We start from the raw sequence: 8778 nt of genomic DNA, 5'->3' as shown, positions 1-8778 counted from the left end.
CCAAGAAGGCTTCTTCAACTTTCTTGGGTTCAGTTATTGAGACGAATGCGAAGTGCCCACAGAAATTTGCTAGCTGCGTTGCCCTTGAACGAGTGAGTGGACCTGGTGCATTGATGCTATCAATTATTCTCTCAATCTGTACTTCATTTGCAACACGAGGATGTACAGGACGAAGACTTTGCTCTTGTTGATCATTGTCATTGTTAGAGGGATTGTCTTTAGGCTGAGCATTGTCTTCAGGTTGATCAGGTGCGGAGATGATAAGTTCCTCTTCAGGTTGAGCTTCAGAAGGTATGATTTCTCCAGTTCCCATGAGTTTGATTGATTCACTGGATGGAACTTCATCTAGCACATTTGGCAGGTGCTCTCTTTGTGAGCCGTTAGTCTCATCGAACCGCACATCCACTATTTCAACCACTTTATAATGAAAGAGGTTGAAAACTCTGTAGGAGTGCGAATCCTTTCCATATACAAGCATAAAACCCTCATGTGCTTTTGGTGCAAATTTTGAAGTGTGATGTGGATCCTTGATCCAGCACCTGGCGCCAAATACTCTGAAGTAATTGACATTTGGCTTCTTGCCAGTAAGGAGCTCATAGGATGTCTTGTTCAGAAGCTTGTGAAGATAAACACGGTTGATGATATGGCATGCAGTGTCAATGGCTTCAGGCCAGAATTTTCTTGGAGTCTTGTATTCATCAAGCATCGTCCGAGCCATCTCAATATGTGTTCTGTTCTTACGTTCGACGATGCCATTCTGCTGTGACGTGTACGGAGCTGAGAATTCATGTGTGATGCCTAAGGTATCAAGATATGTATCTAGGCCAGTGTTCTTGAATTCAATGCCATTGTCACTTCTAATGTGCTTTATCTTGGCGCCATAGTTGTTCATTGCTCGATTGGCGAAGCGTCTGAAGATATCCTGCACTTCAGTCTTGTAAAGGATTATATGCACCCAAGTATATCTTGAATAATCATCAACAATGACAAAGCCGTAGAGACAAGCAGTAGTAGTAAGAGTTGAGTAATGAGTGGGACCGAAAAGATCCATGTGTAGCAGTTCGAAGGGTTGTGTCGTTGTCATGATTGTCTTCGAGGGATGCTTGGCCCTCGTCATCTTTCCTTCTTCACAGGCACCACATAAGTGATCCTTCTTGAAATTGACGCCCTCGATGCCTATGACATGCTTCTTTCTTGCAAGGGTGTGGAGGTTCCTCATGCCAGCATGGCCTAGCCTTCGATGCCAGAGCCAGCATTCAGAAGCTTTAACTAGAAGACATACTGCAAGTTGTGGTCCTACTGAGAAATCTACCACGTACAAATCATCTTTCCGATACCCTTCAAACACTAGAGACTTGTCAGATTCCATTAGTACAAGGCAACGATATTTTCCAAACATCACAATCATGTTTAAATCGCAAAGCATTGAGACAGACATTAAGTTGAAACCAATGGATTCAACAAGCATGACTTTATCCATGTGTTGATCCTTTGAGATTGCAACTCTACCTAGACCCAATACCTTGCTTTTACCAGTGTCAGCAAATGTGATGTGACTTTTGTCAGATGGACGTAAAGTTGAGTCCATGAGAAGGCTTTGCTTGCCAGTCATGTGATTTGTACACCCACTATCAATAATCCATTCTGAAGCAGCTGGTGTCGTACCCTACAGTGCAATTAGTGGGATAGGCTTCACGAAGAGAATTGTGAAGCAAAGACATTTGACGAACCAGTGGATTATTAAAGCTTAGGTCGAGATTAGGATTGATAGGGAAAGTTGCAAGCGATTCAAGAACAACGTACATAATAAGACCATTTGGGCATTTGAACTTGCACCCTACAAGATGTTTAAGGTCCCCAGCAATAGTATCAGACGATTTTGGTTTTCGGCTGGAGACCTTTCCCTGCAAAAGAGAGTTAAGCTTTCTTAGCCACCCACATCTTCAAGGGTGGCTTCGAAGCAATGAGTCTAAGTGCAGCATCTGAGAACTTTGGCTTTGGAGCCCTAGCAAAAAGTCTTGCAGGTGGACAATAGTACTCATAAGAATAAGCAGAATAGTTCTTGGTCTTATGAACATGGCGGTTTGTTCAACCGCGCTCATATTCATAGGCCTGAGTATGGCTTCCCTGCAAAACATTTGCGTTAGTGCAACTCAGGTGAGTCCTCTGTCAATATGAAGCCCTTGGACCATATGAAGCCTGTGGTCTGGGGTTTGTCTTCTTCACCTGTGGTGTCATGATGACATTCACAAGAAGATTCTCCAAACACCTTTTCGGCACCCAGATCTTCTTCATAGGCGGTCCATTCCTGCAGTTAGTACCAATATATCTGGCAAACACTTCACCATTCTGATTCTTAAACAGTTTATAGTTTGCATCAAAGGATTCATCAATAACAATGGGGTTAGCACAAGTGAAGCCAAATAGGGTGGATGGATCTGCTAAAGGTTCCTTTGCAGCAACCCATGTGGTTTTGGGGTACTGCTTAGGTTTCCAGTAAGAGCCATCAGCATTCATTTCCCTTTCGAACCCAACACCCTCTTTCCTAGGGTTTCGGTTCAGGATTTGCCTTTTGAGGACATCACATACTGTCTAATGCCCTTTGAGACTTTTGTACATCCCTGTTTCAAGCAATGTCTTTAACCTAGGATTCTCATCAGTAATAGCAGTGGTATCCTCAGGAGAGGGGTTAGTTACCACATCAACAGTTGAAGATATTGCAACAGTAGCAGCAGTAGAACATTCAACAACAGAAGTAGCGTTATCACGCTCAATGCATTTAAGACATGGTGGTTCAAATCCTTCCTGAGCTGAACTGATCTGTTTGGCGTGAAGTGACTCGTTTTCCTTTTTAAGATCTTCATGAGCCGCTCTCAATTTCTCAAGATCTTGCTTCCTTTGAAGATAATCATAGGAAAGCCTTTCATGAGTTGTTGAGAGCGTTTCATGACGACTTTCAAGTTCCTCATACTTAACTTGAAGATTTTTTATGTCTTCAATTAAGGACTGAGATCGAGTCATTTTAGTGTCTAACAGATCATCACTTTTGTCTAACAGTTTTTGAATGTGTTCCATAGCTTTCTGTTGTTCAGTTGCAATTTTAGCAAGTGTTTTGTAGCTGGGTTTGGAACCACAATCAGAGTCACCGTTACTAGATGTTTGATAGTGAGTAGTGCGTGTGTTTACCTTGGCATCGCGTGCCATGAAGCAGTAGGAAGGAGCAGAGTAGTCCTTGTCATTTGCATCGGTGCCAGTGATGAAGTCATTGTCTTCAGTGTGGAAGATGGACTTGGCAACGTATGCTATAGCCAGACTCGCAACGCCAGAATCGGACTCCTCCTCAGACTCCACCTCCGCCTCCTCAGAAGCAGACTCCTCCTCAGAATCCATTTCCTTGCCAACAAACGCACGTGCCTTGCCAGATGAGCTCTTCTTGTGTGATGAAGACTTTGAGCAAGACTTGGAAGAAGACTTTGAGTATTTCTTTTTCTTCTTATCGTCAGAGTCATACTCCTTGCTCTTCTTCTTCTTCTTGTTCTCATTGTCCCACTATGGACACTCAGAGATGTAGTGGCCAGGTTTCTTGCACTTGTGACATGTTCTCTTCTTGTAGTCATGAGTAGAGGCTTCATCATTCCTTGAGCTTGATCGTGAAGACTTTCTGAAGCCTTTCTTCTTGGTGAATTTTTGGAACTTCTTCACAAGCATAGCAAGCTCCCTTCCAATGTCTTCAGGATCATCAGAACTGCTGTCAGATTCTTCTTCAGATGAGGTGACAGCTTTTGCCTTCAAGGCACGAGTTCACGCATAGTTGGGACCGTAGATGTCTCTTTTCTCAGAAAGCTGAAACTCGTGTGTGTTGAGCCTCTCAAGTATGTCAGACGGATCGAGTGTCTTGAAATCATGACGTTCTTGAATCATCAGGGCTAGGGTGTCAAACGAACTGTCAAGTGATCTCAGGAGTGTCTTGACGACTTCATGCTTGGTGATCTCAGTAGCGCCAAGGGCTTGAAGCTCATTTGTGATGTCAGTGAGTCGATCAAACGCGAGCTGGACATTCTCATTGTCATTTCTCTTGAAGCGGTTGAAGAGGTTGCGAAGGACACTGATTCTCTGATCTCTCTGGGTTGAGACGCCTTCATTGACCTTGGAGAGCCAGTCCCAGACTAGCTTAGATGTTTCCAAAGCACTCACGCGGCCATACTGTCCTTTGGTCGGATGACCACAGATGATGTTCTTGGCAGTAGAGTCCAGTTGAACGAACTTCTTGACATCAGCGGCAGTGACACCTTCTCCAGCCTTGGGAACGCCGTTCTTGACGACATACCATAGGTTGACATCAATGGCTTCAAGATGCATGCGCATCTTATTCTTCCAGTAGGGATATTCAGTTCCATCGAAGACGGGGCACGCAGCGGAGACTTTAATTATCCCTGCAGTCGACATAGCTAAAACTCCAGGTGGTTAAACCGAATCACACAGAACAAGGGAGTACCTTGCTCTGATACCAATTGAAAGTGCTAGTGATCGACTAGAGGGGGGGGGGTGAATAGGCGATTTTTATGAAAGTCTTCAAAACATGTAAGTTTCGAAGACAAACGATAGAGATAAACCTATTACCATGCAGCGGAAGGTAGACTACACTAGGCAAACCATAGTCACGTATTCAATGAAGTGAAAGCACAATGACTAATAGTAGCTAGGCAGTAAGGATCGGGTAGGAAGATATGGTGAAACCAATCAGTACAAGTAATCACTTAGTGAAGTCGAATGGTGATGCTATCATACAATGACTTCACAAGAACCAACAATAAGTAAAGGGAAGGGAAGGATGAAACCAGTGACTCGTTGAAGACAATGATTTGTTGGACCAGTTCTAGTTGCTGTGACAACTGTACGTCTGGTTAGGGAGGCTGAGATTCAACTCAGAAGACCTCGTCTTCACCTTATTCCCCTTGAGCTAAGGACGCCCAGTCCTCGCCCAATCACTCTGGTAAGTCTTCAAGGTAGACTTCCAAACCTTCACAGACTTCGTTCACCGGCGATCCACAATGACTCTTAGATGCTCAGAACGCGACGCCTAACCTGCTGGAGGATTCACAGTCCTCAAGTGTAATAAGTCTTCAGATCACACATACAAGAAGACTTAAGTGATGCCTAACACTCTTTGGCTCTGGGTGTTTATGGCTTTATCCTCGCAAGGAATTCTCTCTCAAAGGCTTCGAGGTGGGTTGCTCTCAAACGACAAAAGCCGTACACTAACTCTGAGCAGCCAACCGTTTATGGTTGTAGGGGGTGGGCTATTTATAGCCACTAGGCAACCCGACCTGATTTGTCCGAAATGACCCTAGGCCACTAAGGAACTGACACGTGTTCCAACGGTCAGATTTCAAACACACACGACAACTTTACTTGGGCTACAAGCAAAGCTGACTTGTCCAACTCTGGACAAGATTCGCTCTCATAGTCTTCACTCGAAGACATAGGATTTTCGTTAAGCATCACTTCAGTCATTCTGACTGGTTCTCTTGGACCCCACTTAACAGTACGGTGGTTCCTATGACTCAACAAAGAAGAAAAAGAACTACGAAAGATCTAAGTCTTCGCACTCCATAGTCTTCATGTGATGTCTTCTCTTGTCATAGTCTTCAAAGTGAATGTCTTCACATACCACCTTTGACTTCAATGTCTTCATAAATTTTTAGGGGTCATCTCTGGTAGGAAAACCGAATCAATGAGGGACTTCTACCTGTGTTATCCTGCAATTCTCACAAACACATTAGTCCCTCAACTAGGTTTGTCGTCAATACTCCAAAACCAACTAGGGTGGCACTAGATGCACTTACACCGAGTCCCTTGTAATTGCTGAAGAGAAGAAGATACTGGACCGAGTCGTGGCCATGACCGGCAAGCAGCCGGCCCTGTCCCCCGATCCCAAGGAATGCGGTGCCCAAGGTTCTTTTCAGCCGGCCAAAGAAACAGAGAGGGTACCTCTGGACCCAGATCACCCAGAAAGGTTTGCCACCATCGGGGCAAACCTGGACAGCAAATAGGAAGGCGAGCTCGCCGATTTCCTCCATGAGAATCGGGACATTTTCGCATGGTCCCCCAAGGACATGCCCAGTGTGCCGAAGAAATTCGCCGAGCACAAGCTACATGTCCGAGAAGGTGCGAAACCAGTCAAGCAGCCTCTCCGCCGACTATCGGAGGAGAATAGAAGGATTGTAGGAGAAGAGATAGCCTGGCTTCTGGCAGCTGGCTTCATTATGGAAGTTTTCTTCCCAAAGTGGCTCGCCAACCCGGTCCTCGTGCTGAAGAAAAATAACAAGTGGTGCATGTGTATAGACTACACTAGCCTCAACAAGGCTTGCCCCAAAGATCCCTTCGCCTTGCCAAGGATTGATCAAGTAATAGACTCCATAGCCGGATGCGAGCTGTTGAGCTTCTTGGATGCTTACTCAGGCTACCACCAGATAAAGCTGGATCCAGCTGACCGCCTGAAAACCGCTTTCATCACACCATTCGGAGCCTTCTGCTACCTGACTATGACATTCGGCTTAAGAAATGCCGGTGCCACTTATCAGCGTTGCATGCAGAAATGCCTCCTCAAGCAGCTTGGCAGAAATGCTCACGTCTATGTAGACGATATTGTGGTGAAGACAGAGAAGCGCGACACCTTGCTGGAAGACCTCAGAGAAACATTTGAAAACTTGCGCCGATTCCAATTCAAGCTCAATCCCGAGAAATGCGTGTTCGGAGTACCAGCCGGCCAGCTCCTAGGCTTCCTGGTCTCCGAACGCGACATCGACTGCAACCCAATGAAGATCAAGGCCATAGAGAGAATGGAGATTCCCACCAAGCTGCAAGATGTCCAGAAGTTCACCGGATGCTTGGCTTCCCTTAACCGTTTCATCAGCCGGCTCGAAGAGAAAGCCCTCCCCGTCTACCGACTCATGAAGAAGTCCACTCATTTCTAGTGGAACGACCAGGCGGACCAAGCTTTCCACGAGCTAAAGAAGATGCTGACCACGCCGCCTGTCTTGGCGGCACCGGCTGAAAAGGAGCCCATGCTCCTTTACATTGCTGCTACTAGCCGGGTGGTCAGCACTGTCATCGTAGTCCAATGACCAAAAGAAGGCCGGGCTCAGCCGGTTCAGAGGCCGGTGTATTATTTAAGTGAAGTCTTATCCACCTCGAAGCAGAACTACCCACACTACCAGAAGATGTGCTATGGTGTGTACTTCGCTGCCAAGAAGTTCAAGCCCTATTTTCAAGAGCACCCCATTATGGTCGTATGTACTGCCCCGCTTGCCGAGATCATAGGCAGCCGGGATGCATCAGGCCGAGTGGCCAAATGGGCCATTGAGCTGGCCCCCTACGCGATCTTCTACTAGCCCCGCGCAGCCATTAAGTCCCAGGCACTGGCCGACTTCCTCGTTGATTGGGCCAAAACCCAATACCTGCCACCGGCTCCCGACTCCACTCACTGGTGGATGCACTTCGATGGGTCCAAGATGCACACCGGCTTGGGAGCCGGCATCGTCCTCACCTCTCCCAAGGGTGACAAGCTCAAGTATACATTGCAAATTCATTTTTCTGCCTCCAACAATGTGGCCGAGTACGAGGCGCTCATACACGGGCTCCGGCTAGCCAAAGAGCTCGGCATCCGCCGGATCTTGTGCTATGGCGACTCAGATTTGGTGGTCCAACAGTCATCTGGTGACCGGGACGCCAAAGACGCAAACATGGCGAGCTATCATTTCCTCATCCAGCAAATCAGTGGATATTTTGAAGGATGTGAGTTCCTTCATGTACCATGTGCGGACAACATGCAAGCAGATGCCCTGGCACGAGTAGGATCCACCCGGCAAGCCATACCAGCCGGCGTTTCTCTCCAACGACTCCTCAAACCGTCTATCAAGCCGTCTCCAGAATCTGATTCCATCTTCATGCCGCTTGACCCCAACGCAGTCGGATCCGACTTGGGAAACCAAGCAGGCGGCGCGAGGACTCCAACAGGCGGCCCAAGGACTGCCATAGTCACACCTGGCCCGGAGAATTGGGAACTTGGCCCGGGGACTACTGCAGCCGGCCCGGGGACTACATCAACACGACAGGCGATGGACGACTCTGACTCCAACTCTTCACTACCCAGCCCACCCGCCCCTATCACAGTGGCAGTCCTGACAATAGAAGAAGTCACAGCTCCATCCTGGGCCCAGCCCATCCTCAACTTCTTAGTAAACAGAGAGCTGCCAACCGACGAGATCTCGGCAAGACAAGTTCAACGCCGAGCCGGAGCCTACACAATCGTCAACAGAGAGCTTGTTAGGCGCATCGTCACTGGAGTCTTCCAGTGCTACATCGAACCAGAGAAGGGCATAGCAATCCTCAGGGACATCCACCAAGGTGAATGCGGCCACCACGCAGCCTCAAGATCACTCGTCGCCAAGGCTTTTCGCCACGGATTTTTTTGGCCAACTGCCTTGGAAGACGCCAAGGAACTAGTCAAAAACTGCAAAGGGTGCCAAGTTTTCAGCTCCAAGCAACACCTGCCGGCTTCTGCACTCAAGACCATCCCCCTCACCTGGCCCTTTGCTGTCTAGGGGCTGGACATGGTGGGCCCGTTCAAGACGGCGCACGGCGCCATGATGCATCTGCTCGTCGCTGTGGACAAATTTACCAAGTGGATTGAGGCGAAGCCGATCAAAAAGCTGAATGGGCCGACTGCCGTCACATTCATCACAGATATTATAACCCAGTATGGCATACCGCATA

Source organism: Triticum dicoccoides, chromosome 3A, assembly GCF_002162155.2.
Source record: "Triticum dicoccoides isolate Atlit2015 ecotype Zavitan chromosome 3A, WEW_v2.0, whole genome shotgun sequence".
In the NCBI taxonomy this organism is placed as follows: domain Eukaryota; kingdom Viridiplantae; phylum Streptophyta; class Magnoliopsida; order Poales; family Poaceae; genus Triticum; species Triticum dicoccoides.
This window is presented reverse-complemented; position numbering follows the sequence as displayed.